This window comes from Bos indicus, chromosome 16, assembly GCF_029378745.1.
Source record: "Bos indicus isolate NIAB-ARS_2022 breed Sahiwal x Tharparkar chromosome 16, NIAB-ARS_B.indTharparkar_mat_pri_1.0, whole genome shotgun sequence".
Lineage (NCBI taxonomy): Eukaryota > Metazoa > Chordata > Mammalia > Artiodactyla > Bovidae > Bos > Bos indicus.
The window spans coordinates 20,872,060-20,888,049 of NC_091775.1; the positions used below are offsets into that span (position 1 = coordinate 20,872,060).

Sequence of the window (15,990 nt, forward strand, 5' to 3'; positions counted from 1 at the left end):
ACAAAGAAACTGGAATTTGGTGCTAATGTTGTTTCCTCCATTAGCAGTGTGTATTCTCCTCATCATGGGCTTCCCTGGAAGCTCAGTGGTAAAGAATCCATCTGCCAATGCAGAAGACTCAGGTTCCATCCTTGGGTCGGGAAGATCCCCTGGAGGAGGAAATGGCAACCCACTCCAGTATTCTTGCCTGGAGAATCCCATGGACAAAGGAGCCTGGTGGGCTACAGTCCATGGGGTTGCAATAGTCAGACACAGCTTGGCAACTAAACAACAGTCCTCTTCATCAGTCACCCCTGAAAGCTCAGTGTGTGGGGTCGAGTAGACGGGTAGATCCAAAGCCGTCGAATCCACCCCTGTCTATCAGAGGACCCCACATGGACCTGTGGAAGTGAACTGAGTTGAAAACTTCCACGGGCTGTGGAGAGCAGGAATCCCATACCCGGGATGAGATCCAAGGATGAGATCCATGTTCTAACATCAACATGTCTCAGACAGAGTGTGTTATTTACATCTTGCCACACATCTGTATTTTGTTTTAATTGAGAGAAAACGGAGAGTAGGTTTGGACTGAACACAGGATAGAAAGAGGAGATTCCTGAAAGAATTCAGGAGGCTAGGATGGTGAAGAGGGGATTTGTTAGGAGGGCAGAGATGAAGCGTGAAGCTAGAAAGTAGGCAAAAGGAGACTGGCAGTAACACTTTTTCCCCAAGAGTGATGGATTGGGTCAAGATTCAGGGAGGTTTTGCTGGCAGTGGGTCAGCAAAATTAAGGAAAGGAATAAAAGGAAAGGAATTAAAAAGAAAGAAATGTCTCATTTACATGGAGGAGCGGTGAGGAAGAGCTTGATAATAACCTGGCTTCCAGTCTATAATTACAAAGTTTAGGGTAGAACCATATAAATCTTTATCAAATAGAGACGATAACTTGGGAGTAAAGAGAGGGGTGAGAGATTCTTTCTGTGCTCTTAGGTTGTACCTTAGCTGATTAAAAAAACAGTATTAACACTCTCCATTAATAAATTCAGCCAAACAGTTCATTGTATTTTGGTATTTCTCACACACACACAAACTGTTTAGGACATAGTTTAACAGCATCCTCAGTATTATTATTTTACCAAAGGACCTCTCAGAGCTTTTAACACACAAATAACCTCTGTAAAACTCTCATAGGGAGATACAGACTATGCAATGTTTTGCAAGCCAATGTCACAAAGATCTTGATTTGGAAACATTTATCAATATCATGTTGCACATGTGGATTGTGGGGTAACTAAGTTAAATGAAACAGTTCGGGAAAGGCTGATGTGTTTCTTTATGAATCCTGAAGGTGAATATATACACTCAAATGTTAAAGGTGATTATCAATCCATGAGCTAAAGAAAAATACAACTTTTCATATTATCTTAATAATACCACTTTAAGAGCTGATTTCCTTTTAGAGATAAACACAAACACACACTTGGTTCTAGATAAAGCCTGAAATGTCAAACTGAAACTTCTGAGCATAGTTTAAATGAAATCAAGAGAAAACTTCAAGAGCAATGACAGTAGATTCAGATAAATAAATACCAAAAATCGAAGAAATTACGTATAGTATCTAAGTATTTAGGGGCTTCCCCAGTGGCTCAGACGGTAAAGAATATGCTTACAACGCAGGAGACCAGGGTTCGATCCCTGAGTCAGGAAGATTCCCTAGAGAAGGAAATGGCAACCCAACCCACTCCAGTATTCTTGTCTGGAGAATTCCATGGACAGAGGATTATTTAATGAAAACAGTAGTGCTAGTGAGTCACAAAGAAACTGTATTTCTTGACTGTTGCTTTTAAAGTACTTTTGAGCCTATGGTAGAGTTTTACCCCTTTGATTATCTAATTTTTAATGTTCTATTTTTATTGTGTCTCTATTTACTAAAGTTTAACACTTGCTCCCTTTTCTGCTTTTTAATTCATGTTCCATGTTTTTTCATTTCTTTCTTTCCCCAAGATAGTTTTCCAATTTACACAATGTGTCCACATTTCATTTGTTCATCTGAGATCCATTCAAATGTGTTTCACTGTAAGAGTTTAGGAAATTCAAAGCATACATAATTCAGAGTGGTATCATAGCACGTGTGGCATCTAAGTCCAACACAATGCAGACATTAATGTGATATGATTAAAGGTGTAAAGAGAAGGCAGGATGAAACAAACAAAGAGAGAAAGACAATGGCAGACTAAAGCTACGAAAAGGAGGAAACATTTAAAAATAACCAAAATTGTTAGAACCCATAAAGCTTGACATACTATATATAAGCTGTCACTACTATATATAAAATAGATAATCAACAAGGACCTATTTTTAGCATAGGGAAATCTACTCAAGTCTATAATGATCTATACGGGAAAAGAATCTCAAAGTGGATATATGTATATGTATAACTGATTCCATTTACTGTACAGCAGAAAATACCACAAAACTATAAATCAACTATACTCCAATAAATTTTTTTTAATTAAAAAAAAAAAGAACCAAGAAAGCTCATAGAATACATCTCAGTTAGGTTTTAGACTCCAAGATTTCCTTCTGGTGTTTGTCAAGACATGCATTCACCATGTGCAATACAGCCTCACACTGCCAAATGCTGAACAATACACTACATATTTTCAAATACAGGGGTCAGAGCTGGTGCGTTTCTGACAATGGATTTTGTCTGTCATGAAGGCACGTGGAAGAAGACTATGGCTCAAAGACTGGATTCAAGGTCCCAGTTGAAACAGTTCTGACATAGTCATACATACCACACGAGAGCCACCAGCCAGCTTAGACAACTGGCCCAAGTTTAGGGGAAAAGTGCAACACTGAAAACCAGTTATTAAACATCATGAAGAAAAAATGAATACTCTTTACTGACACAACTTTTATTATATATTATACATTATTTTTGTATTTGGAGGAACAGATCCTTTAAGTATTATGAAATAATTTTATTACTGTGCATTTCCTCTCAACTTTGAACAATGAATTACAGAAATACTCATATTATACTCATATTACTCCCTGCATTCTCCCTCCAAATTTAAAAGCGTGTCCTCCCTCTTACATTTATTCTTTTTCTCCTTTTTCCTCTTTTTCTTATTACCCCCCACCCGCCCCACCTCATTGCAGTGTGTGGGTAGATAAACTACTGTCTAGCCATACATCTGGGAGAAGGCAATGGCACCCCACTCCAGTACTCTTGCCTGGAAAATCGCATGGATGGAGGAGCCTGATGGGCTACAGTCCATGGGGTCGCTAACAGTCAGACATGACTGAGTGACTTCACTTTCACTTTTCACTTTCATGCATTGGAGAAGGAAATGGCAACCTACTCCAGTGTTCTTGCCTGGAGAATCCCAGGGATGGGGGAGCCTAGTGGGCTGCCATCTATGGGGTCGCACAGAGTCGGACATGACTGAAGTGACTTAGCAGCAGCCATACATCTATCTCATCCTTCCCATTCATCCACACAAACATCTATCCATCCAACCAGCCAGCCATCCCACTGTATATAGCTGTCTAGTTTCTAAATATAAATACTCAAGCACTTTTTACATAAACCATGGTTTCATTATTTCCTAAAATAAAGATCAGTAGGACAAAGGATTCTTTTATGATTTGTAACTTTAGGTAAATGATATTCAGTAGATTATTACAGAGGGGAAAATTAGATATGCTACTTGATTAATAATTAATACAGTTATGTAGTGAAAATTGATGGACAGTCAACAGAAAAAGTGTTCCTGCCAAGTTCAAATAACAATTAATGGTAAAAATTTATAGAATCAACATATTTTAAAAGATCATAATAATTTAAATGAAAATTTTATTCCCATTTTAGGGCGTGAAAAGTAGGCAAATATCAATAGCTTCAACTAAAAAATATTTATACCACTTTTAACCTCTTTTCAAAATCTGGGAAATCTTTTTATGCTTCTTGCAGTGAAATGATGATGATGATGATGATGATGATGATGTAGTTTAGCTGACTTTATACTCAGTGAAATGTTTGAACTCAAATCCTAGTAACACACCTGCAACTACTACATCATACTTAAATTACTCATATATTTACTCAGTTCTGCTTGAAGAAAAAACTTACTCAGTAAAACCAATCCCCACCTGCCCCCGCCCCTGGACAATCACAGAACACACAAATACACAAGTGGCAGAGCTGTAGAAGTTAAATCAGCGTAAACTACGTCTTAAAACACGTGGACCCAGCCTCTGAGTTGTGCGTCTTTGAAAATAAACAAGCTTATTCAGCTGAGTCATAATAATGCATGCACTAAAACTGTAAAAGTTATTTTAAAAAGAGTCCGATAACACTACACAGATATCATGAAGAAGTCTACTATCAGCATATTTACAGTTTTAAAATTTTTCCAGAAAAATGTTTCTAACTGTAATAATATGATAATTTATTCCTAAATACTACAGGAAGACTATGTTAAAAAAAAATAAAGCATCGTTAACAAATCAGAATGCTTTCTTTCTGGCTCTTTCATTAACCAGCTCTTGAATTTTGTTGAACTCCTTAACTTTTTGCTTTCCAAATATATGAATATTAAGACAATATTCTCCCAGATGTTTTGCTGCAATGATTCAATATGATATTAATATAATAATATATTTGGATATTACACAAATGCATTATAAAATATTTTATAAATATTAAAATGCCAAGGATATTGACATTACATCAAAATTTTGTTGAAATATTTCTATATTACTTTATTGAAGTATATTCTCCATCACGATCATTTACTGAATATCTACCCTGATGGAGTTTGACGGTCTACCCTGTCTCAGTTCTATAGGTCAACAGATTTGATGTATGATTGAATGGTGAGATAATACAAAAGATAAAAGCCCAATAATGATATTATTTGATGTATAAGTGAGTACAGAATCTCATTCTATTTACTGCTCATCCCTGTTACTAATAATATCTCTTAGAGATTATTTTAGAATAGGTATAGAGACTAACCCAAATTCTATCCAAAAGAAAAATGCTTTCTTTGAATCCAGCTATAAACACATAATACAAAGTTAAGTAGAGAACTGATAATTATTCAATTAACCTAATGCATTTCATTTAAAAGTCTTAAACTATTTCAGCAGAAACAAAGAAAAACAACCATATTTACGATCTGGACCAGGAAAATCCTGATTTGCCATAAATAAATATCAATCTAATCCAAATATTTCTACTGCCAATGGCAAAGCCTGCCCCTCTACATCTTTACAATCTTAAATACAAACAATTTCTGTTGGGACTTCACTTGGTATACCATTTTCGAAAAAGTTTAAAAAAAAAGATTTCTCTCAGGAAATAAGACACCCACAATGTTCAATGTGTGACAGGATGTGAAGTTAATTAAGGCAATTGGACTTTCTATTCATGTGGAGACTGCCATTACCCTTTTTTTAAAAATAAAAGATTTTAATAGTTGGCATTACTGACTCAACAGAACGCTTCACACTGCTTCTTCTTTCAAATACTGCATGTGCCTGCACTGCCACAAGGGAATCACAAATCTCATACACTGTCAGAATTTACAAAATTGAGAAAGCGAGAATAGGGCAAGAAGGAAAAAAAATATGCTGTGAGGCAAATAAACGCCAAAAGAAGTGAAACAGTTCAGCACAAGGCCTTCTTAGGTCAGCTCATTTTAAGTCTACATTTTATGCCCAAATGCAAATTTTTACAATATTATATAGTCCAAAGTCAAAAGTGTTTTCCACATTTTTTAATAGCACAAAGTCAGAGGCATTTCATAGGACAATAAAAGTTCTCTTCAGATAATTCTACAAGGCAACCCTAGCCTATTTGGCTAAATCAAAGACAAGGTTTTCATAATACTGTTCTCTAACAAACGTTTGCTTAAAAAAACCAAAGAAACATTAATTACACAGACCCATGGAATACTTAAAATACAGAGTCATATTAAAGTAATGATAATCTTTAAAAAGAAAGTGAAATCATTTTTTAAAAGATTAGTGACTTTAATGACTCCTAAATAAATAGCTGCATTATTTAAATATTACTGAACAGGACTTGTAATTGAGGATGGGAAACAGATGGGAAAGTACTGATAAAACTTATGAGGCAATAAGGTGAAGAGAGTGGGAACTTTCTCTTCCACTATGTCTCCTGATACTGCGGCTTCCTTTGCTGCGGAAGGAAACGTGGTTCCTTCCAGTCAGAAAAATAAATACCTGGGTGTGCCCTTGAATTTGCCTGAGATTTCTGTGAGGGAACCATCATAGACAGAGGGTAGGGAAAATCCCTTTGCGGGACTGCAGGAAAGAAGAAAAGGCAAGTCAGCAGCATCAAAACACAGTAGAGAGAATTTTAGTGGCAGCTTCTGACGGGGTTCTCCTTCAGAACAGCATCCTTACAGAGAGTGCCAGTTTTACCTAAAGTAGCTGGGTGTATTTACAGGCACCACAGTAAAAGGTGAATGGAACTTATCTGTATATTGACACACATACTCCAGCAAGAGACTAATCATAGTAAAGTATTGAGGATCGTGAGACACAATAAAATATGCCAAGCCTTAGTTATCTGCTTACTATTATTGCCCCTTCTCTAAATAGACAGCAATGCTGCTCAACATGGTTTCATGATATAGTTCCTTTCTTCCTACTTCAGTAGTTTTTTGACTCCTGATACCCGCATCTCCCTACCAAGCAGTGTCTTCATTTCTAATGGAATGACTCAGTTTCTGTATGAAATGTCTTGGTATCAACTGGAACATCCATGGGTTATGAGAGCTTCTTCCAGGCAATGGGTTAACTGTTTTACGTATACGGACACACTAGATATTTATAGCAACCCTACGAGGCAGGTGCTATTATTATCCCATTTTACAAATGAGAAAACTGGAATTGGGAAGAGGCTGAGTCAGGAGTGGCAGCTGGGGACCATGGATGCAGAACTCACGTCCTCAAGCACTCTGTTTATACTGCTTCTCTGTCATCAAATTCTATTTTTGGAAAAGAGTGTGTGTGCTCAGTCCCTTCAGTTGTATTAGACTCTTTGCAGCCCTATGGACTGTAGCCCAGAGGGTCCTTTATTCATGGGATTCTCTAGGCACGAATACGGGAGTGGGTTGCCATGCCCTCCTCCAGGGGATCCTCCCAACCCAGGAATCCGCATCTCTTCTATCTCCTGCACTGGCACGCAGGTTCTTTACCACTTGTGCCACATGGGAAGCCCTTGGAAAAGAGCATGTGGTATTAATATATACTCCAAGAGCAGAAGCACAGGCAGACAAAGCCCAGTTGTTGTGGTAAACAGTACTTGCCTCCTGATGGCAGTGTGTGTAAACAGTGGGGCAGAATGATGAATGAGCAGGGGGAGAGACGAAGACAGATGAACACCTTTACCCCACGGAAGGGCTGGGGCTTCTCAGGTGATCCCCGTGGTAAAGAACCCGCGTGCCAATGCAGGAGATGGAAGAGACGCAAGTCTGATTCCTAGGTTGGGAAGATTTCCCGGAGGAGGGCATGGCAATCCATTCCAGTGTTCTTACCTGGAGAAATCACATGGACAGAGGAGCCTGGCGGGTTCTGAGTCCATGAGTCAGACAGTCCATGAGTCAGACACGACTGAAGTGACTTGGTGTGTATGCACACACAAAAGGGCTAGGCATTCTGCATCTATGACTCTATAAAGCATCTTCACATAGAAGTTTATAGCTATGTGACTGTAAACCAAAGATGATAAACAGATTCAGTCACTCTGCTTTTCTGCTGAGGTAGGGACCCAGAGATATTTATTTCCTTGCTCCCTGTTTCTCTTTAAAACATCAGTGAAGTAAGACAAGGACTGTTTGGCCAGGGCCATGGAGGAAAAGCAACGCTCTGGCTGAGTTTTACAGTTTAGAAGGAGACCCAGATGGTGGCTTTTCAGCTAGACCCCCTGACCAATGGTTACATTTACATTTACTTCTGCTGGAATGCCACTGCATGTCCAATACTTCGGCCACCTGATGAGAAGAGCCCACTCATTGGAAAGACCCTGATGCTGGGAAAGATTGAGGGCAGGAGGAGAAGGGGACAACAGAGGATGACATGGTTGATTGGCATCACCGACTCAACGGACATGAATTTGAGCCAACTCTGGGAGACAGTGAAAGGGAAGTCTGGTGTGCTGCAGTCCAAGGGGTCACAAAGAGTAGGACACGACTTAGCGACTGAACAAGAACAATGTGAAAACACTGTAAGATCTGCTGAAATAAAAGGGGAAAATCACACAAGGAGAGAAAATGCATATCCATTAAGCGGGCTTTTTTTTCTTTTTAACTGAGTCCTCAGTCACTAAAAGAGATAAAAGCCATGACTCACATTAAAGCTTCCTTGCTCTACAGATGAATTAACAATTAGCAAGGGGAAGTCTTTCGTTTTGGTCTCCTGATAGCTATCTGGACTATTAAACATGTGAGCCTTGCATAGGAAATTACAGAGGCTTCCCTCTGTTGCAGATTCAAGCTGCAACCAAAATACATTTGTAGATTTCCACACCTAGGACACAGCCACAAAGAAGTCCCTCCTTTTTCTTTTTTTTCCAGGGTGCGATTCACTGCTTTTAGCTGGTTCTGAGGCATCTGTGCTAAATTTATAATCTGGGTGATAGCCGAAATAAAAATCACAGAAAGCTGAAATAGTCATAGTTTACAAAATACTTTGCAGGGAAAATATGATTCCACCAAGGGACCCAAGTTGCTTCATCTGAAGCATGGAGCCCTAATCTATGACACACACAAGTACAAATTAGGTCATCTGCAACAGGTGACAAGTTTTAATTGAATGTCTTCTGTCTGCAATTCTGACAAAAGGTGAATGGAAATAAATGAGTCTGGCAAGAACGGCCCTGAGCCTTACAAAACCCAATATCTCATTATTTTTAAACAGCTATCTATAAACTGATGCTGACAAGCCTTGAACCTTTTATTTCTGCTCAAGATGAGGTGGTGTGCAGGGAAGAAAAAAAAAAGGGAAAGAAAAAGGGGCATCTAGAACATTACATTAAACATGCAATACCTACCATTATTACTTCCCCAACGTAATTAAAGGAAACCTCCTATTCAAAAGGCACTATTTCTTACTTTGCTTGATGTCAGAGAGGAAGACAGAGAGCATGCTTGCCTTGCATTTGCTTAAACATAGAGACTGCCTTTAAGGGAAAAAAAAGAAAATCTTCTCTTTCTTTCTTTTTGGCCTGTTAAAAATTTCATAAACTATTCAAAGAGATATTACGGTGGCTTAAACCTATCTACACTCTATGTTCTCAGGTTACTATTAAATACTAGTGACTCTTCCTTTTACCCTTTTCAAAATTGCCTTCTCCTGTGAATAAAGTTGTGAATTAGCGGGTAAAGACATGAAATGTGGTTGCACATCACCATCAAGAAAAGTGATTCTACTAATTCACAATTAAATTTGACACTGGCAGCAATAAGTTTAACACAATAATAACAGTAATAACAGTGCACAGTACCCCATGGGGATGCTCTGTAAACAGAAGCACAAATATTATTTATGCAAAATTCAATGCCCTGTAAAAATGAATTAAATATGAAATCAACCAAGCTGGTTTATAAGTTGCAGGTTGAGAGCCATAGTCACTGTGTTTCATTCAATGGAGAGGAAGTCAGTGGAGACCAAAAAACCAGACATGGATTTCAAAGAGAATACAGGCTGTGGGAGAAAAAAATAAATGAGTGACAGAGAAAGAAAGTATGATTCTAGGCCACGTGGGCAACCAACGTAGAGTTTATGAAGCACAAAGAGAAGCTGACTGTAATGAATCTGCCTGCAATGCAGATCCCCGGGTTGGGAAGATTCTCTAGAGAAGGGAATGGCTACCCACTCCAGTATTCCTGCCTGGAGAATCCCATGGACAGAGGAGCTGGTGGGCTGCAGTCCATGGGGTCTCAAAGAGTTGGACAGGACTGAGTGACCAACATTTTCACTTTTCACTTGGTGACTCTAGTGGGGAGAACTTGAAGCCCTGGACAATTTGTTAGGAACTCAGCAAAAATAATAAAAATGCTTTACCAGGGCAGGCTGCAAGTTAAATTGCTTCAGCTATGTCTGACTCTTTGAGACTCTATGGACTGTAGCCTGCCAGGCTCCTCTGTCCAAAGGATTCTCCCGCAAGAACTCTGGAGTGGGTTGCCATTTCCTCCTCCAGAGGATCTTCCTGACCCAAGCTCAAACAGAAATTACAAAAGCCAACTATAAGATACCAAAGTGACACATGATGCTTAATATTTTTCCACTGCTATGATCTGGCAAAATTGAGATTGTATATAAAGTAAAGCTAGCAGAAGGAACATATGTCTGGGTCGTGTGAAAAAGAATTATACCTAAAACATAAAATGCATAGGAAAAAAATCAGTAGAGATCAAATGTTAATATAATTTAATGTATACATACTGAAATTTCATATCAGTGAGACATTTTCTTGTGACCATGTGACATTTCTTATGCTATTGGCAGCAATGAGCTTAATAGAGTAATAATAGTAATAACAATACACAGGACTCCATGGGGATTCTGTGTGTAAACAGAAGCACAAAGAAAATTTATGCAAAATTCAGTACCCTGTAAAAAAGAATTAAATATGAAATTAAGCTGGTATTCAAGTAGCTGGAATGAGAACCATCGTCACTGCATAATATTCAAATAGAGAGGTACACAGTGGAGTTCAATGGCCGCACCGTAGGTTTTTAGCGGGGTAAACACGAAGTGCCATGGGCTGAATGTCTGTTTTCCCCCAAAATTCACACGTTGAAACTGAGTCCCCCACGTGATAGTACCTGGAAGTGAGGCCTTTGCGGCGATTAGATCACGAAGGTGTAGCCCTCATGATAGGACTAGTGCTCTTATAAAAAAGGTTTCAGGGGACTTTCCTGATGGTCTAGTGGTTAAGACTCCGCCTTTCAATGGGCTAGGGTTAGATCCCTAGTCGGCAAACTAAGGTTCCGCCTGCCCAGAGAGCTCTCAGGAAACCTCACTGAACACTGAATCTGCCAGGGCCTCGGTCTTGGACTTCTCAGCCTCTGGAAACGCGAGAAGTAAGTTTCTCTTTTTTATAAGCCACCCAGTCTATGGTATCCTGGTACAGCATCCCAAATGGACTAAAACAAGAAGAAATGAAGAAAAAAATTTAAAAACGACTCAGCCATAAGAAAGAATGAAATAATGCCATTTGCAGCAACATGGATGGGTCTAGAGGCTGTCCTACTAAGTGAAATAAGTGAGAAAGAGAAAGACAAATACCATATATATCACTTTTATGTGGAATCTAAAATATGGCACAAATGAATTTATATATCAAACAGAAAGACTCACAAACATAACAGAATTGCGGCTTCCAAAGGACATGGGGAGTGTAGGAGAGAAGGAATGGGAGTTTAGGGGCAGCAGATGTAAACTATTACATACAGACTGGATACAACAAGGTCCTATTGTATAGCACAGAGAACTATACACACACACACACACACACACACACACACACACACATACACACATACACACACAAATAACATACAAATCCAACCAGTCCATTCTGAAGGAGATCAGCCCTGGGATTTCTTTGGAAGGAGTGATGTTAAAGCTGAAACTCCAGTACTTTGGCCACCTCATGCGAAGAGTTGACTCATTGGAAAAGACTCTGATGCTGGGAGGGATTGGGGACAGGAGGAAAAGGGGATGACAGAGGATGAGATGGCTGGATGGCATCACCGACTCAATGGATGTGAGTTTGAATGAACTCTGGGAGTTGGTGATGGACAGGGAGGCCTGGAGTGCTGCGATTCATGGGGTCGCAAAGAGTCGGACATAACTGAGCGACTGAACTGAACTGAACTGAACATACATATATGGTGGTTTAGTCAATAAGTCATGTTTGTCTCTTGCGACCCCATGACTATCAGACTAGCCTATGAGACTCCTCTGTCCATAGAATTTCCCAGGCAAGAATACTGGAGTGGGTTGGCACTTCCTTCTCCAGGAGATCTTCCCAACCCAGGAATTAAACCCAGATCACCTGCATTGCAAGTGGCCTCCTGCATCTCAGGTGGATTCTTTACCGACTGAGCCACCAGGGAACATAACATACATGCACATATATATAACTGAACAATATATATAATATATATATAACTGCATAATTTTGCTGTATAATAGAAAGTAATATAACACTGCAAATCAACTATACTTCAATAAAATTTTTCAAAAGGAGGGAGATAGAGACATACTCTACAATGGATTGATTCAATGTCTAATATGAAATTTAAAAATACAATAGTTTTCCATACGCTTCTCATCCAAATCTATGTACCATTCAGTTCAGTTCAGTTCAGTCGCTCAGTCGTGTCTGACTCTTTGCAACCCCATGAATCACAGCACGCCAGGCCTCCCTGTCCATCACCAACTCCCGGAGTTCACTCAGACTCACGTCCATCGAGTCAGTGATGCCATCCAGCCATCTCATCCTCTGTCGTCCCCTTCTCCTCCTGCCCCCAATCCCTCCCAGCATCAGAGTCTTTTCCAATGAGTCAACTCTTCGCATGAGGTGGCCAAAGTACTGGAGTTTCAGCTTTGGCATCATTCCTTCCAAAGAAATCCCAGGGCTGATCTCCTTCAGAATGGACTGGTTGGATCTCCTTGCAGTCCAAGGGACTCTCAAGAGTCTTCTCCAACACCACAGTTCAAAAGCATCAATTCTTCGGCACTCAGCTTTCTTCACAGTCCAACTCTCACATACATACATGACCACAGGAAAAACCATAGCCTTGACTAGATGGACCTTTGTTGTACCATTACTAACCCCCATTCATCTGCCAACTAAGCTGTTAATTTGTGAGGAAAATTAATGGAGAAAAGGAAAAGAAAACCAAGAGAGAGTATGAGTGAATGGTCTAAGCCTTGCAGAAGTACAGACATGGAGAAGATGGCATGGTGGATTTAGAATCCACTTCCAGCTGCCTGGATCCACAAGGGCACATGGCTCCTGTAAGCACATTTTCAAGCCGATGAGAATTCAGTTTTCCTCCCCTAAAGCTGACAAATTAGACTATTGAGCAATTTAAGACCTCATGAGAAAAACTAGGGTAGAATAATCATGAGTGGCAGTGATAATAAAAAAGCACTTATACATAAGCGATATATTCACTAAAATAAAGACAAATATGAAAAGACTATTAATAACAGACACACTAAATAAGTCATGTTTCCTGTACAATTAATTTCCATTTATCATCCTTTGATCTCTGGAATATTTTTAGTATCTTCCTTCTACCTAGTTTTAGCAAGATAACTATAAATTCAGTTTGAATTGCTGTAGATAAGACGTGTATGAAAATACATTTTTTTAAAAAAATCTGTTTTTTAAACCAAATGTTCACTGACACACTTATGTTACCATTTTGGGAACTGAAGTCTTAAGCCGGTGCTATTCCAGATTCATGCTTTAATGAATGTTAAAGATTTGGGGGAGAGTGATGCATAAGCAAATATAAATATAAACATATCAAGACTTTCAGTCAAGGAAAAAAAAAACAGTGAAGAAAGTGCTTACTCTGAGGCCAGTAAGAAAACTGTACATTTAAAGTGCAGTGGCGGGGTGAGGTCCATGGGCTGTACTTTTGTTCTTATATTAGGATGTGCGAAGAGTGTGTAAAAAAAAAAAAAGAAAACACCAATGATATTTCCAGATGCCAAATACAGTAGGTCTTGGCTGAGGAAAGCCTGTATCCGTACCAGATCATAAATTTCCTGAAAGACTTCGCTGTGTGTAGTTGTTATAGGAGGGGCTAGCTGGAGGTCCTGCCAGAATACCCAGAATGGCCCACAAGGCCAGGAAGAATCTTGACGTCCTAAAGGTGCCAAGAAATGAAGAACAGGCTTTTCTAGGCATGGGCAGCTCAAAGCTAGATGTTGGGAGTTAAGCGTCTAACTGTCACTGCCTCACATGGAATGCAGTAGAATTTCCCATGAAAATCTCCTCGCAGTATTCCAAAACACATTTTCTTATTCTTTCCTGTTAACAGGTTCACTCCATATTTTTATATTATTTTATTTCTTTAAATGTATTTGGCTGTGCTGGATCTTAATTGAAGCATGCTGTATCTTCAGTTGTGGTATGCGTGTTTAGTTGCTCTGTTGTGTCTGACTCTTTTGCAACCCCATGGACAGTAGCCTGCCAGGCTCCTCTCTGTCCATGGGGTTCTCCAGGCAAGAATCCTCGAGTGTGTTGCCATTTCCTTCTCTGGTCGGGGGAGGGAGGGTGGTGGTCGGGGGTCTTCCTGACCCAGGGATAGAACCCACATCTCTTGTGTCTCCTGCATTGCAGGCAAATTCTTTACATGCTGACCCACTGGGGAAGCCCTTTAGTTGCAGCATGTGGGATCTAGTTCCCTGACCAGAGATTAAACCTGGGCCCCCTGCATTGGGAGTTTGGAGTCTTAACCACTGGGCCACCAGGGAATCCCATTTCTCTATATTTTTAAAAACACAATCTAGGTTAAAATCAAAAATATTTTATCTATTATGTATGTTCATAATTTCATCAAAAAGTTGAGGGTGAGGTCACGGTGAGAAATGACACTCTAATTGAAACAGCTTCAAAGGATCAAAATACAGTCAGATGATTTTGATGTACATTTTAATAGCATGTTGCTCGGTCATTGCCCTTGTAGTATATGTCACACAGAAGACACTCAAAAATACTGAGTAAGTGAATAAAATTTACAACATGCTTTATAGCCATGTACTAATCGGGGTCTTTTTTTATTCTTCTTTTGATATTTCTAAACCTGGAATGTAAACACAGAAAGATATGGACCTCTTGTCATTTCTCTCAGTAATTCTTATTTATCCTGTCTTTCTTAACTAATATATTTTAACTTTAGAAAGGTAGAGAAAGCTTGACAGTGGAAAAACAGCATGAAGCAATTAAAAAAAGAGTTGTTCAAAGCATGCATTTTGAGTCACTTCAGTCACGTCCAACTCTTCTTGACCCTATGGACTGTAGTCTGCCAGGCTCCTCTGTCTGTGGGATTCTCTAGGCAAGAACACTGGAGGGGGTTGTCATGCCCTCCTCCAGGGAATCTGCCTGACCCAGGGACGGAACCCATTCCTCTTGTGTCTCCTGCATCCGCAGGTGGGTTCTTTACCACTAGCACCATCTGGGAAGCCTTCTGTTGAAAGGGAGGACATCTAAATTGAATTTTTCAATATTCATCCTTGTAATATAAGAGGAAACAGCATTTGATTTACTGGGAAAACCACAGATAAATATTAAGAAAAATTAACTCCTAAGAATTATATTTAGATTCCAAATATTGAGCAAGAAAGGCCAAGGTCCCTATACTTGGGAAATTTGATAAATGAAGAAAACCATTCTGTTTCTGAGACATTTTTATTGCTCTCTCACTGGAAGCAGATGAATGAATGTGATCACGTGTTAAGCTCTCTTCCAGTTCTAAGACTCTATGAATGAAATGGTATACTTAAAAAGATGGAATTGACCCACAGATTCAGAGTACAAAAACTGCCTTGGCAGTGGGAAACATCAACATCCTTCATATCTTAAATCAGGAAGACCAGAGCCAAATGGATAGCATTAATGAACCAGAAGAGCAGAAGGTTTTCTGGCACAGGCCTCAGCCTTCCCCTTTCACTGACCTTGGCCAAATGCATTTCCTTTTGTTCTTGACAATAATACAGCAAATAATGTGCCCATGTTTGAAAAGCGCTCCTAGCTTATTACTGCATTAGGAAAAGATCAATGCCTGTTGCATATGCCTGTGCAGACTGAAGGATGGAAAATTAGAAACAGCTTCAGATTTGTGAGCACTGTACTACACAGAGACTAGATTATGCTAAGGAGAGGACAATATGACCTAATAATGGAGATTAAGAAAACGACCAATGAGCAGCTAATACCTATTC

General features: G+C 39.4%; 1 protein-coding gene across 8 annotated transcripts in view; it reads right to left on the reverse strand.

Moving 5' to 3' along the window:
- The window catches only part of ESRRG (estrogen related receptor gamma), a 703,351-nt gene that overhangs the window by 70,682 nt on the left and 616,679 nt on the right, over nt 1–15,990 (reverse strand). The gene's annotated exons all lie outside the window — the stretch shown is intronic.